The sequence below is a fragment of the Sceloporus occidentalis genome, unplaced genomic scaffold (assembly GCF_023333645.1).
Source record: "Sceloporus occidentalis isolate IW3139 unplaced genomic scaffold, rSceOcc1.0.p SCAF_204, whole genome shotgun sequence".
In the NCBI taxonomy this organism is placed as follows: domain Eukaryota; kingdom Metazoa; phylum Chordata; class Lepidosauria; order Squamata; family Phrynosomatidae; genus Sceloporus; species Sceloporus occidentalis.
The window spans coordinates 1,273,760-1,288,771 of NW_028317184.1; the positions used below are offsets into that span (position 1 = coordinate 1,273,760).

The 15,012-nt window shown below is 36.2% G+C and overlaps 1 pseudogene; it reads left to right on the forward strand.

Moving 5' to 3' along the window:
• The first annotated feature begins 5,209 nt into the window (after positions 1 to 5,209).
• LOC149278021 (solute carrier family 12 member 3-like) lies at positions 5,210 to 14,660 on the forward strand (annotated as a pseudogene).
• Positions 14,661 to 15,012: the final 352 nt, after the last annotated feature.

A 15,012-nucleotide genomic window follows, 5' to 3' on the forward strand; every position in this document is an offset into this window, starting at 1 on the left:
AATACTTTTTTCTGCTTTTTTTATTTAGTATTAAACTAGAATCCTATGTTTCAACTTTACTTATCGGTCCTGTTTGCGTATTTATGTACTAATATGCTTGGTGTTACTGTGTCTGTATCTCCTTTATGTAGATGAAAGTAAATTTCCTTAAATTACAGGCATTCATAGGATAAAGTAGATCATTTTCTATGTTGTTTCATGGTAGCCCAGGATTTCCGCATCTCCAAAACATCAATTCATGTTCTCAAACTGAATTTTTCATGTTACCAACTGTTTGTATTATAGTACGAAATTAAGATGGTTACACCTAATTTATGTCTAAAATATAACATACAGAGTTACCCCTAATAGATGTCCTCACACATCACATTGAAACATTACTTCGGGTCCGGTATTCTGTATTTTAGTGACTCGTCTGTAAAAATATTCCAGTGGTGGCTCAAAAAATTAAACATGAGTGGCCCAAGAAGCAATTGCCCATTTTCCACCAAAATTATTCCAGTCATATCCCAAACTGATTTCAAATTCTTTCTAAATTGATTTCATAATCCTATAACAGACATGTAATGTGTTTATCTTTTTCCATGGGATAATAATTCTGCAGGGTATTTCTCGTTGATTTACATGCTTACAGGTCATTTGTCTTCATCCACATACTGATGGATTTACCCGCAGTAGAAATGTTAATACTTAAAACCTTGTTTTTTTTCTCTCATGGACAAAGCCAGGGCCAGCTTGACCCCTAACCCTGAAGATATTCCCATGGTCCAGTGCTCACCAACCAAAACGCTAATTCCTCTTCAAACAGAAATTACAGGTGTTAGGAGATTGCAAGAGATTAAGGTGCTGAGGACAGTAAAGGAGTGGAGCATTATGGGAAACCTGTTAATTTCAAACTTGTGTATTTAGGATTCCAATAAACACTAGATGTTGTACCTGGTACTAGTTTCCAACGTGTTGCATGCCATTGTTTTGTGCTTCTACACAAATTCCTACTATGCTACTTACATTGTGTGTGGGTGGAATACTGGTTTATGTAATTCATTAGGAACAGAAGATCTATCTATTTGCAGTCTACTTCAGCAACACTTTAAACCTAAACATTTCAAGTAAAAGTACATTATATTACAATGACAATAAATAAGACAATGCTTATTACATCAGCTTTAAATTAAAGTGTTTGAACTTTAGTTCAATTTTTTTTTATTGAGATGGCTTAACACATTGTGGATGTTCTCAAAAAAAAATCAATTCATGTTCTGAAACGGAATATCAGCCAGATTTTTACATATTATATATTAATAAAATGCCAGTGCACGATAAGGTAATAATGATGGCAAGTTAAACTACAACTACAATTAATTCCCGGTAAAGACATATAATTATAAAGGTGCTGTTCAACAAGACAAGAGTAGGGTCATCTTTTTATTCTCTACCAGTATGTTTTAACATGTATTACAAAGTTATTTGGAATTCATTTATTTTCACAACCCCTATTGTAACAATGCCACTATATTAATAAATGTAACGTAAAATAGGCCATTTTAGATTTTTCAGGGTTTTTTTTCTTTTTCTTTTTTCTAAGTGTGACTAAACCAGTCACATAAAAAAGCTTTTTCCAGTTTCTATGACCATGACTTGCCAGTACCTAATTCTGTGTCATGAAAATGATGTTTTCCTGGAAGAAAATATGAAAGGTTTACACTACATGATTATTTCTCAAAAGGGTTTATGGATATAACCTTATAGTTCCGGGAGAAGATGGGCTTTAGGGATTTAGTTGAAGTTGATACTGTTTATTGACCGTGACTAAATGTGACTTTTTCTACATTGGCACAATGGAACTATAAGTGAGAGATGCTTTTAATGATGCCTTTAGTTATAAAACTGTTAATTTCTGCAGGGTAGGTAGAACAGCAAATGTGTTCTTCTGATTCTATAAAACAAAAAATAATATTGGTATCTACTTACTACAGTTACAAAAGAACAAATTATTCATAGCACAAAAATAACAAAATATATGAACATTTAATTTTGAAGGCACATGAACGTAAACATCCCACTGTACTGCAGTGTCTACATTAACACAAAAATATCCATAATTAGAGATCCTTAATAACCCAAAGGGTGCACATTAAATTAAAATACATACCTTTTTATGATACTTAAAGGAGAGATGACTTTATTTTTACCCCCAAAATAATGATCTTATACAAAATAATGTATTCACTACATCAAAACTTGGACAATAAGATAATAATGATGAAAAGTTAAACTACATGTACAATTAATACCCATTAAAGACATATATTATTATATATTTTTTTCTTCTTCTTTAATTTAATATTAAACTAGAATCTTATGTTTCAGCTTTACTTATCGGTCCTTTTTGTGTGTATACTATGTATTAATATGCTTGCTGTTACTGTGTCTGTATCACCTTTATGTGGATGAAAGTAATTGTCCTTAAATTGATGTCCAGTTTAATTACCTATTGTTCTGTAGCTGCAAACAGAAACCTGAACTCATTTACACTCACTGAGAGTTGACACATTTTTACACAATAAACTACAGTGTGTATTTCTAATTTCTAATAGTTTAGGGTAAAAAACAATACACATTTTATATGTAGATTAGAACCATCAAATGAACCATAGTTGGCTAATTTCATTAATGAAAATTTAGTGGGCTGGAGGCTTGTTTATTTTAGGTGGCATCATGTCTAGCTTTAACGAATTGGAGTAAGGGGACGGCCTACATTGAGTGCATTGTCTTCTTCACAGGATATAAAGTTGAACGGATAGGTAGGGTTTTAATAAAGGACCCTAGAAGACAGGTGAAGGGAAGAAAGCATTACTACTGCCACTCTCTGGATAGGGATATAAGGAAGGAGTTTTCAATTTCTGACCAAGGTCTTCTAGGTTGGAGGCTGACTGGTCGCATGGTCAAGAGAGAAAAGAGGAAACATCTTTCATTCAAGCTGAACGTCTCAATCTTAGAAGATCACAAAGAATTTTTAATCAGAAGCTGAGAGAAGAACAGAGTCATCTTGTAAGTGGATCCATCATTTTGTATCATACAAGGTAACTGTAGTTTTTCAGTGGGGCTTAGTTATCTCTGTGATTTACCTGTTATCATTATCACTTAAACACTGAATTATCTGTCCAATAAAGGCCCCAATAAGATGATGTATACTTAAGTCAACACTTTGATGTTGCCACAATAGATCTATGTAATGATATGGCATAGTATGGGAGATTTACTGCTAAAGAAATTGCCGTAGTAGATTGAGTTTATTGATAACATAACCGGCAAATGAGGGTATGTTTATTGTAGCTGTTTTCATCAGATTATTTCTTTTTTCGCCTTCTTGAATATTTATTTAACACTCAAAAATCAGCTCAAATGCACACTAACAAAACAGAGAAAATATCTAATGTTTCATTGGGGTGACATCTCTGCCTGGATTTGGCGGCATTATTTATGCCCTTAATATTAACCAGTTTTATCTCACATAATTTATTTACTTCACTGTTTCTAAATATATTAATTGCCAAAGTTTTGACCATTTAAAAACAGGTTTCTATGTTTCGGGATTTTTAACTTAACTCTGGGGGAGTTATTTTCAGTAACAATCATGTTGTTTTCAAATATCAATGTTGCTTTTGAAATGTCCATTTTTTCCAATTCATCTACTTATCCCCAGTCTCTCACACTCCTTATACAATCACCCTGGTATTGTTAATATAATTAATTGTATTTTATTTTTTATGTTATCTTTTGTGTATGATGATTCTTCCTCATTTAGTTCCCGCTCCTCATGTTGTATCTTTATTTGTATTTCCTGTCGTATTTCCTCTTAATGTGTTTCTCATAAAGTGGATATAGCTAGATTTTTCATGCATCATATATTCATATGTCTAGTATGTCACAAGACCCTTGCTTGTTTAGGAATAGATACAATCACACACCTAAGATACAACATTGTATCCTTCTACACCCTTTCACCGTAATTTTCTAGCTCCAATTCAGTCAATGCCATATAAATAACTACTATGTTTTATTTTACAGGTTCTCTTAGAGCCTGCACATAGCAGAGCATGATGGATTGTCCAGGAAATGCCACATGCTCCATTGGCAGACTGATGTTACAGCACATATCCAACAATTCCATGTCAGGTCACCTTGAAAGCTTAAATCCTGACCATGAGTTAGTTATGCCAGCTATGCCTCATATGAATGTTACGAACTCTCCTGAAACCCTTCTTGATGAAAAAGAGCGACAAGATACCTCTTTTCATGTTCATGCAATTGTAAATGAAGCTGCACATGCAAAAGTTTCATCCTATATCCCCGAAAACTGTAAAAACCAAACTTTAGCACACTCACCAGATAACAATAAAAGGCTGGCATGCAAATCTGAAAGCACTATCTCCCTAGAAGGCTCATCATTCAATGATGAAACATCTTCTGGTTACACTTCAACCACTGATGGGCAAGCTTGTGATGTAGCAGAAGAGAATGTGCAAGATGTTCTAAATCACCTAAATCAATCAATAGAGGCTTTTAATTCTGGTCTTCAGATGATTCAGTGCTCCACGGATGCTCACAGCCCAGGACAAAGAGAGAATTCTACCATACATAAGAATACAATTAATGATGGTATCTTTCTTAATCCTGCATCTCTTCCTTTGAGTGATAATCTGATCACTAAAAGACAGCTGGCCTATAACACCCTGGATAAAACACCCCGGCATGAATTCTACATCCATTCTGTAGCCCCTGGGAGGCTGAAGCGAAGCCGTCCATCCTTAGATATTCTTCGTAATGCCATAACTGTAAGTATAGAACAGTCTTGCACTGTGAATAATTACTATGATGGCTTGATTTAGAGGTGCATCCCTTACCTATACAAATTGATGTTGGTCTATAACTAAGCTGAAAAGTAAATTTTACTGTTTTGTATATTCCTGTTGAAAGATTTTTACATTCCTTCCGAATATTGGTGACACACTTCCCTTTTCCCCCAAAAAACTGCAATTCTGTGTGTTGCCATCCCCACCGCTACAGAAATGATAACATTGCTTTTTTTCAGGATGAGCAACAAATGGTCCCAGTGTCCCTGGATCAAGATGTGGAATCTTGTGAAAAAGAAAACCATGAAACAGTGGAAGAATCTGATGAAAAGTATAATATGAAGAAGGCACCAAAAGGGGGGCCTGTCCGATTTGGATGGGTCAAAGGAGTAATGGTATGGCTCATTTCCAAATAATCATCCTTAATTAATAACTAGGAGGCTCATTAATAATAGGTAGATGTTGACCCAAGCCTGGGGTGTCAGTAAATACATTTCAGCACCCAATTCAGCACCTCAATGCAATTTGAAATCCCATGAATAATTTTCTAATTCCATAAAAAAAGGAACACATGCACCAATGCAAATTCACTGGAGTCCATGAAAAATATATTCTATTTGTGCACTGTATATAACATGAGGTGGAGTGTTCCTTACAGCTTGTTGTGGTAGTATGTGTAGAAAAAAAACTGGGCTAAGGTTGTTAGTTTACCTGTTTCAGTTAGTACAGTCTGTTCCCTGATATCATGTGCTTTTCTTTCACCTACAGATCCGTTGCATGCTGAATATTTGGGGAGTTATTTTATACCTAAGATTACCATGGATTACTGCACAGGCTGGGATAGGTAAGCAAAGTTAAATTGAATTGTAACTAATGGCTCTGTAGGGAAAACTTATTTACCAGATGACCATGGGAATCTCAAGCCTCTAGTCAAAGGTGTTACCTTTTATTGGACCAACACAAAAAAATAATGTAGACTCTCCAAGAAGACACCTCTGAGTTCCCAAAACATTATGTGATTTTACACTTTTTTCAATGTTGGCTCACATTTCACATATCTACCTGATGGTAATGGGAAAAATACGAATACATAAGTTATGTAAATATTTCCATATTACAATTTACAGTGTAAGGTTACAAGTGCTATTTTTTCACTTCCCTTTCACTCAGATTTTGTTCTCACTCTTTAATATCTAATATATTGTCTTAAAATCGGGAAACCATTACATGTCATTACACTTTGTAATGTTTCCATTTCAAGATCATGTTGTATAGGATTTAAATTTTGATTATAAAGCATTGTTTTTGTCAGACTCTTGACTATGTAGATGAATAGTAAACATGAGATAACACAAAATATGCTTCAAACATTGCGTATGATTTGGAAAGACTTTGATCCGAAGATGGTTTCATCTGCTAAACGTCAACAACAGTATACTCATTTATAATATCTTTAATTCTTTTCATGTAGGTCTCACATGGCTGATTATTCTGATGTCTGTCTTGGTAACGTCTATCACTGGCTTATCAATTTCTGCTATCTCCACTAATGGCAAAGTCAAGTCAGGTAACTCAATGATTTGTTCAAATACATCACTGATTATACATCACTGATTATTTTATCATTGTGGGATTTATTCACTGAACTGAGAGTTGCAGGTTAATTGAGGTGAGAAGAACCATTGATCTCACCACCCTCACCATACATTATAAAGGACTTAGGGAAAAGTTACAATTCTGAAATGAAATACTTCATCACAAAACAATACATATGCTTTCTGTTGCAGGTGGAACCTATTTCTTGATTTCTCGAAGCCTGGGCCCAGAGTTAGGGGGCTCCATCGGACTTATTTTTGCATTTGCCAATGCAGTTGCAGTTGCCATGCATACAGTGGGCTTTGCAGAGACTGTTCGAGACCTTCTCATAGTATGTTACGTTTCTTATTCCATGTTATAATTGAAAGAGATTGTTATGCTTAGTGCAAGACATGGGTTTAATTTTTTTATGCATACATTTTGCACCCCTTTTTTAAACAATATATTATTCACCCATCCTCAACAATATTATACAACATTATACATCATGTTCTAACCATCTCTTCTTACTTTTCTCCCAGGAATACAATGCTGTCATTTCTGACCCAGTTAATGACATCAGAATCATTGGTGTGATAACAGTTACAGTTCTTCTTGGAATCTCTTTAGCTGGAATGGAATGGGAAGCTAAGGTTGGGATACTTTCATAGGCCTTATGGCATTGTTTCATATCTCATTCTTGACTGAAATTTGTGTTTTAACTCCTGAACTCACACTGTTTTGTTTTCTTAACCAGGCCCAGGTCATATTCTTCTTTGTCATTATGGTGTCCTTTGTGAATTATTTAGTGGGAACATTTCTCCCTACTGAGGAAAAACAATCTAAAGGGTTTTTTGGCTATCAAGGTAAGTAGTTCATGGAGCTATCTTGAAAATAAACTTTATATTTCCAGCACATGGCTTCATGATTTAAAGAACTAGCAATATGTCTAACTAATCTTGTGTAACCATTATATCTGCTTTTATGCAATAGGGTCCATTTTCTTGGAAAACATTGTCCCTGACTGGCGTGGTGAAACTGGGTCCTTTTTTGGAATGTTCTCTATATTCTTTCCATCTGCTACCGGTATCCTGGCTGGTGCAAACATTTCTGGAGACCTTAAGGTATGATGCAACCATTCTATATAAATCCCAAAGTCTTACAGGTTCTCAGCTTGACATTGGGATCAATATAACAAGCTTGCAGCAGAGAATGCAAACTAAGCTCCTCGGTACATATCCCTGATGAGTTCACCCATTTGATGGTAGTTAGAAGAGAAGAGGACATTCAAAAGCATAGTAGTCAGTTACAAATACTGCGTCATCTTGCATTTCTTACATTTCTTTTCCTCAATATGTTCTATTATTTAGTGATTTTTTTTTTCCAGTCATTTGGGGGAACAAGTGGCAGACCTAATCTTGGTTTGTGTTTACTATTTTAATTCAGGATCCAGCAGTAGCTATACCCAAAGGAACATTGATGGCTATATTTTGGACCACCATATCATACCTGGCAATTTCTGCCACCATAGGTGAGTTTTAACTGCAGCTGTTTTAGAAACGCGAGAGCTTGTTACTTTTCCCATTCTATGTCTCCTTCACTCATTAGTATCTCATTGTAATCTTTTCCCTTCCTGTTGTTTTCAATAAGGTTCCTGTGTTATTCGTGATGCCTCTGGTATTTTGAACGACACAATCCCTATGAACGAGACAGTGGATTGTGAAGGACTGAGCTGCCAGTTTGGCTGGAACTTCACTGAATGCCAGGAAGCAGGATCATGTTACTATGGCCTGTCTAACCACTATCAAGTAAGATGTTGTGAACGCCAAAGTAGTGACATGGCTCTGACAAGCCTAAAGGCCTTCTAATTTGGATTTAACTCTTCTTTATGTCTCCAGGCAATGAGCATGGTGTCCGCATTCAGCCCTCTGATCACAGGTGGTATCTTTGCTGCTACTCTCTCGTCAGCACTAGCCTGTCTCGTGTCTGCTCCAAAAGTCTTCCAGGTAAGAAGAAATCAGTTTCCTTTAAGAATCTATTGTTATAAATTGTTTTTCTCTGTCACATTCCCTGCTAATATTTTGTCTTCTTCCTGTTTTAAAAATACCAGTACATGACATTATATTTTCTACCCTTCTATAGTGTCTTTGCAAGGACAAACTTTATCCTTTCATTGGATTCTTTGGGAAAGGTTATGGGAAGAACAATGAGCCACTCCGTGCATACATTCTGACCTTCATCATCGCTATTGCATTCATCCTCATTGGTGAGTTCAGTGTTTGACCAATTACTCAACTTCAACTATTGTGAACATTCAGCAACAGGCACCTCATATGTTTGGTATGATGGAAACAGGTTTGCTCTGATTATATTAATAATGGGGATAAAGTACAGCACTAGATAACATTACCATACTAAAAGCCGCAGTGATTTCTACACAGGTTACGTAAATTATTTTTATTTCTCATGCTTAAATGGGTTTTGTGCCCACATTATTTGTAAAGGCTTACACGTGGACATGTGATGACATTTATATGAAATGCTGTGTGTGTAATGCTAGCACCCACAGATGTAATGTAGGAAAGGGAAGCTACCCTGGTTCCACTGGTTAAATATCCATATTTGCTGACACTGATTGAATTTCCACAGCTGAGCTAAACGTCATTGCTCCAATTATCTCCAACTTCTTCCTGTGCTCCTACGCGCTCATCAACTTCAGCTGTTTCCATGCGTCCATCACTAACTCTCCAGGTAAGGACATTTATTGTGGGTTTCACCATGTTTCTTATCTCAGCCTTCTATAATCCTGTTTTGCTCATACTCTCTCTCTAAACTATGCAGGTAGCGTCTAAAACTACTTTCCAAACAATGCATGGGGTTTTCATAAACCAGCAGTTTTCTCATATTGTTATTTAAACCCTTTTAATGCCAGAATGATTTGATTTATACAATTTATTTTCCATCCCACAGGTTGGCGCCCATCATTCCGTTATTACAGCAAATGGACTTCCCTTTTTGGTGCAGTGGTGTCTATAGTCATCATGTTCCTCCTCACATGGTGGGCTGCTATAATTGCTGTGAGCATCATAGTTATCCTGCTTGGTTACGTCAATTACAAAAAACCAGGTACGGAAAAGTTCACCTTACATGATGGGCTAGTCTGTAAAGCTCTTTAAGGTAATTTTAGCTGACAATTGTACAAATTATTCAATTAACAGTTACCCTTCGGTATCTTTCTCCTCTATTTCCGTGTAGATGTGAACTGGGGATCATCTGTGCAGGCAGGAGCTTACAGCATGGCACTCACCTACAGTGTTAGCTTGACTGGCGTACAGGAACACGTCAAGAACTACAGGTAGCTTAATACGTACCTAAAAATTATTTTTCCTCCTATTAATATCCTTTCCCCAGTAAATGACACGCAGCTAATAAACATGTTGTGGTGTAGACACCATATATTGCACATATATTCACTCTTCAACACTCACCTTTTACTTTTTTTTTTTCACCTTCAGGCCACAGTGTCTTGTACTCACCGGACCTCCAAATTTCCGTCCAGCTTTGGTTGACTTTGTGAGCTCTGTTACCAAGAACATAAGCCTTATGATCTGTGGCAATGTTGTGACTGTGAGTATAGACAGTGTATTACTACAGTTATGCACATGATGAACATTTGAATAAATTCCTACAGGTTTCCACAAAACTGGTCATGGATACTTGTGCCATTGTTCAGACACTTTGTCTACCTTCAGCTTTTAATAATCTTTTTTTTCATCTCATTCAAGTCACAGTTATGAAACATTTTCATTTGTTTTTATACAATAATTATTATTTGGTTGCCTCTAACACAATATTATAAATGGTGGCAGAAAAGGTCATATTACATCAATAATGTGATATGGTTTATTTTGTTAATATAATTGGGTACACTTTCTTTTTTTATGAGTGCTGTGGACACAATAAGTGCTAGATAAGTGGATAACGTGGAAATGTTATGGTTATAGTTTGTTGTATGGACAATGTGAAAGTGGGTCATTTCTTTTGTTTGTGATGGAGAATGCTTTTGTATGTGTTTAGGAGAATGACAAAGTGACTGACTCAGATGGACACCTGCGGTGGCTGAACACCAGAAAAGTGAGATCCTTTTATAGTGTTATCTGTGAAAACAACCTGAGAGCAGGAGCCAAGAATCTCATGCAGGTATTATACACCTTATCAAAGTCTGTTTCTTCCTCTTCTTCTTTCCTAATCATGCTGAAAATTACAGCCTTCCGATTCAATGAACTACTATACAAGTCATACTATTAGCTTTTTCTGAAAACTATGTTTAATATTTTGAGCACACATTGAAATCACTCTAAATTCTCCTTACGCAGGTGTCTGGACTTGGTCGTCTAAAGCCAAACACATTGGTGTTAGGGTATAAAACTAACTGGCAAAATGATTCCCTACGGAGCCTAGAAGAATATGTAGGAGTTATACAGTGAGTACACTTTGACCTTTTGTATCTGCTGTCTCTTGAGTTTGCGGTCACAAAGCACAAACTCTGCCTCTTTTATAATTTGTGCTGATTTCTATTCTGTCTTACAATATGTTGTAAAGACAAATAACCTAAAGAAATGTTTTTCTCACAGTGATGCGTTTGACCGCCACTTTGGAGTGTGTGTTTTGAGGATAAAGGATGGGCTTGATGTGTCCCAAAAGGTGCAAGGCCAAGGTGAGCATTGCTGAGTGCCTAGTTCCCATAATTAATGAAGGGTTTTCTTTGGATAGAATAAGAAAATTACACGTTGTCTCACAAACATGTTTAATGTACATTATGTTCTTTCATTTTATGTATAATTTTTTATAATTATTTTATTTGGGAAGGTCCAGGTACATTTTTTACCTTATAATTTGAGAAACAAGGACATTGTACATTTTTAGTACAGGTGTCTAGGGTATATCCATAATTTAGTATGTATATAATCTATGGGTCCACTTATCTGTAAAACATGTTTTGAGACCAGAATCTTGTAAATATTACAGACCAACAAAGCCTTGTAATCTGGTATGTCATTTTCAATAGACTGGCAGCGGTATTATAATATGCAAAGTACTATTTTTAACATTAGTGACCTAAACAACATGAATATGTCAATTATAATATTAAAGTACATCAACAATCAAGGGACATTTTGCTGTTTCTCTGAAATATTTTATTATTGCCTGATCGGTAATAACAAAAAAAATATGTTCTTTCCCTTGTAGTCAATCTGGCCTTTGCTGACTCTGATGATGAAGTGGAATGTAACAAAGAGATAGAGAAAGGTAAGGGGTTTTCTATGTTCATGCCTGTTTCGGTCTGTCTGTATTGTAATATAGAAATAAATGTTGTGTGGTCACAATGGGTGTAGTAATGGTAGGAGTGGACAGGATTACTATAAAGCTCATTCTGACTCCACTAGTGTCCCTATGTGTGGCATTCTAGATACACGCCACATCTGGAAATTCATGTTTGCTAATAAACGTTATCATCAGTTTAGCTCAACAGTATACAAGGCTCCCTGAATCAGATTTATCTGGGGACCAGATTACTCAAAAATACATATGGCCTGACCACAATCACATTCTAGAAAAAAAGTACTGCATACATCAAACAAGTGGGTAATAATGACAATAATATAAAAAGTGTATTTAAACCTGAAAATGATAATAGACATGCCATAACTCATCGATACCTATAAACCTGTGAGCCAGCACCTAATTCAACAGATGTGCTTCTGTAGAGTTTATATAGACCTCTTGCAGACCACACAAATCCACGCACACACATATACCTTTTCCCACAACCACATATTTTGAAGGGTATTCTTCTCACTCTGTTTTTTTTCCTTCTGCTCAATTAAACCTCCATGACACTCACCACACATTTTGCTCCTCCAGTGCCACCCAGCCCAGGCCCAGAGATTCTCAGCCAAACCAATACTGAGTTCCAAACCAGACAGGGCAAAAAAAACATCCATATCTACTGGCTGTACGACGATGGAGGTGAGTAACTTTAATATTGTTTCATTAACCCCTGCTGTGTTCATCAACAAGATGATCTTGTCCTTTCACCTGCGTGCACCTGACCATGGTGGACTAATTTGTATTGTTGCATTTAGACCTTGTTATAATTGGTGCAGCAATCAGGAAAGGGTGGCTGTGACATGTAGTGCCATGAGATCCACAGGATCCAGGATACATTTTTCACTGAAAATTACCCCATATTATCATATTAGTACAACATATAGACCGGTAGTTTTCGCTATATAAATAAAAGATCATTATATATATATATATACATATTTAATGATTTACCATTTTGTTCTTCTTTTCCCATCATTTTACAGGCCTAACACTCCTTATCCCATACCTGCTGACCCGAAGGAAGAGATGGGGCCAATGTAAAGTCCGTGTATACATCAGAGGAACAAAGGAAAACGCAGAGCATGAGAAAAAAGAGTGAGTGACTGAGAGGTTTAGATGAAAATAACATTGTAAAGTGTTTACAACCAGCCCTTTAAACATTTGGGTGTCTTCTATTTGTAGTATTCAAGATCTCCTGGAGAAGTTCAGGCTGGGCTTCCATGAGGTTGTAGTGCTCACAGACATCGACCAAAAGCCACGACCCAAAACGTAAGTTCACACCACCTGTATGACCATATTGGCCTTAAACATACACTCCAGCCCTGTTTTCAAGTGAAATGCATTCTGGAGTCATGATGGGCTCTGTGAGAGAAACAAGAGATTTAACAAAGTACGTAAGGGATGTTTAATGTTAGACCTAGAATGTTATGGCATGGTCTAATAGTGGACCAAATGGTTCTTGAAATTCTATGTCATGAAATTCCATGTTTCTATTGTTAATGATTTCAATGGGAGTGCTAGCAAGGATGGGGCAGGAAGTCTGCTTCCCGCTTATGCCTCTTGTTTTCAGCAGAGGCAGCTGGAAGGATGAGTTAAATGTGAGGGAAGTTTCATTTTCTATCTCCAATAATTTGTTTTTTTTAACAGGGTAAAGATGTTTGAGGACATTATTGCCCCATACAAGGTTCCTGAGGTGCGAACAGGAGAGGAAGGATCTGAGATCCCTGTGTGCGGTATCACAGAAACTGACCTGCTTAATTACACGAACAAGGTACGTGGCTATAACTACAGTAAGGTTAGGGATCAAATACTTACACTGAATACATATCATGTGAAACAGGAGTAGCAAGGATGCTTACAAGACTCATGTTGCCCCATACATCAGCAACTTACTTCCAACGAACCTCCAGCTTTCAACCTTCCTCTCAATATATTTAAGAAAAACCTCAAAACCCGCTTCTTCAGAGATTGTAAGCATCTCAGTATGGCCCTCTATGGGTTTGCCCTAGTCTTATCAATTCTAGTTTTGTTATGCTCTTTGAATGTATTTACTGTAAGAAGACTGTGTAAATTGTTGGTAACAATAATAAATAATATCCAGTCTTGACCCAACACTAATCCATGCACTTACTCTATCCGAGAGCACAATGGGATAGATACCAGAGTACATGTCTATAGCTTGAGTCACTTGGGTCTATGTCTTCTAACCTGTATTATATACACCTACCAAATTGGTTCCTTTCTAAACATAACTATGATGTACACATATTTCTATGAAATATAACAATTTATTCTATTGACAGTCTGAGCGCTACATGAGGGTGAATGAGATCCTACACGAAAACTCAAAGGACGCTGCTCTTATTGTAATGTAAGTACTAAGATTCATCATTCAGTGCTTTATTTTTGTTGCAGATCTAACATAAAGCACCTACAAAACAAATGACATTGTATAAACACTTAGAACTGATCACAGTGACATCTGTGCTCCAGTACTGAACACTAAAGGAGAGTTATCCCTTATTTTCTGTGTTATCGTCATTCATTTAGCAGATTTTACAGGGTCTATTGGAAAGTCTGTTCTCTTTCAAACATTTTAGGAGGTTGTTCCCACTTATTGCCACTATTAGCTTATTTATTTACAGTTTGGGCTGTTAACGGTTTAACATTTCACGCTCTTCCAATTTATTTTGCAGAAGTCTTCCGATTGCTAACAAAGCAATCTGCCCCAGTCCTCTCTACATGGCCTGGCTGGAAAGCATTTCACATGACCTCATCCCACCAGTAATCTTTATACGTGGCAACCAACAGGATTCGCTAACAGTATACTGTCAGTAAATCGGCAAGACCTTCTTATCTACGTCCTTTGGTTCTACTCACTTATGGCTTTGACTCATGTGATCAGCCATTTATGAGCTTGTGACAAATATTTTACTTTTACATTATTTTTTATAGTGTGATAATGTAATGACACTTTGTTTTGGTTTCCTTTATGTACAAAATGTTTTTCTTTTACTTGCCTGATAATCATATCCATTTCTTGCCAACAAATCACAGTGACAGAGCTTTTACATAAAAAAAAATAAAAATATATGGAAATGCCGATTGATGGTGTTTCTGAAGTCAGGGTTTACAATTTTATAGATACACGTGTATTCATTTGTAAAGAGCTTATTTAGAAATATTATTT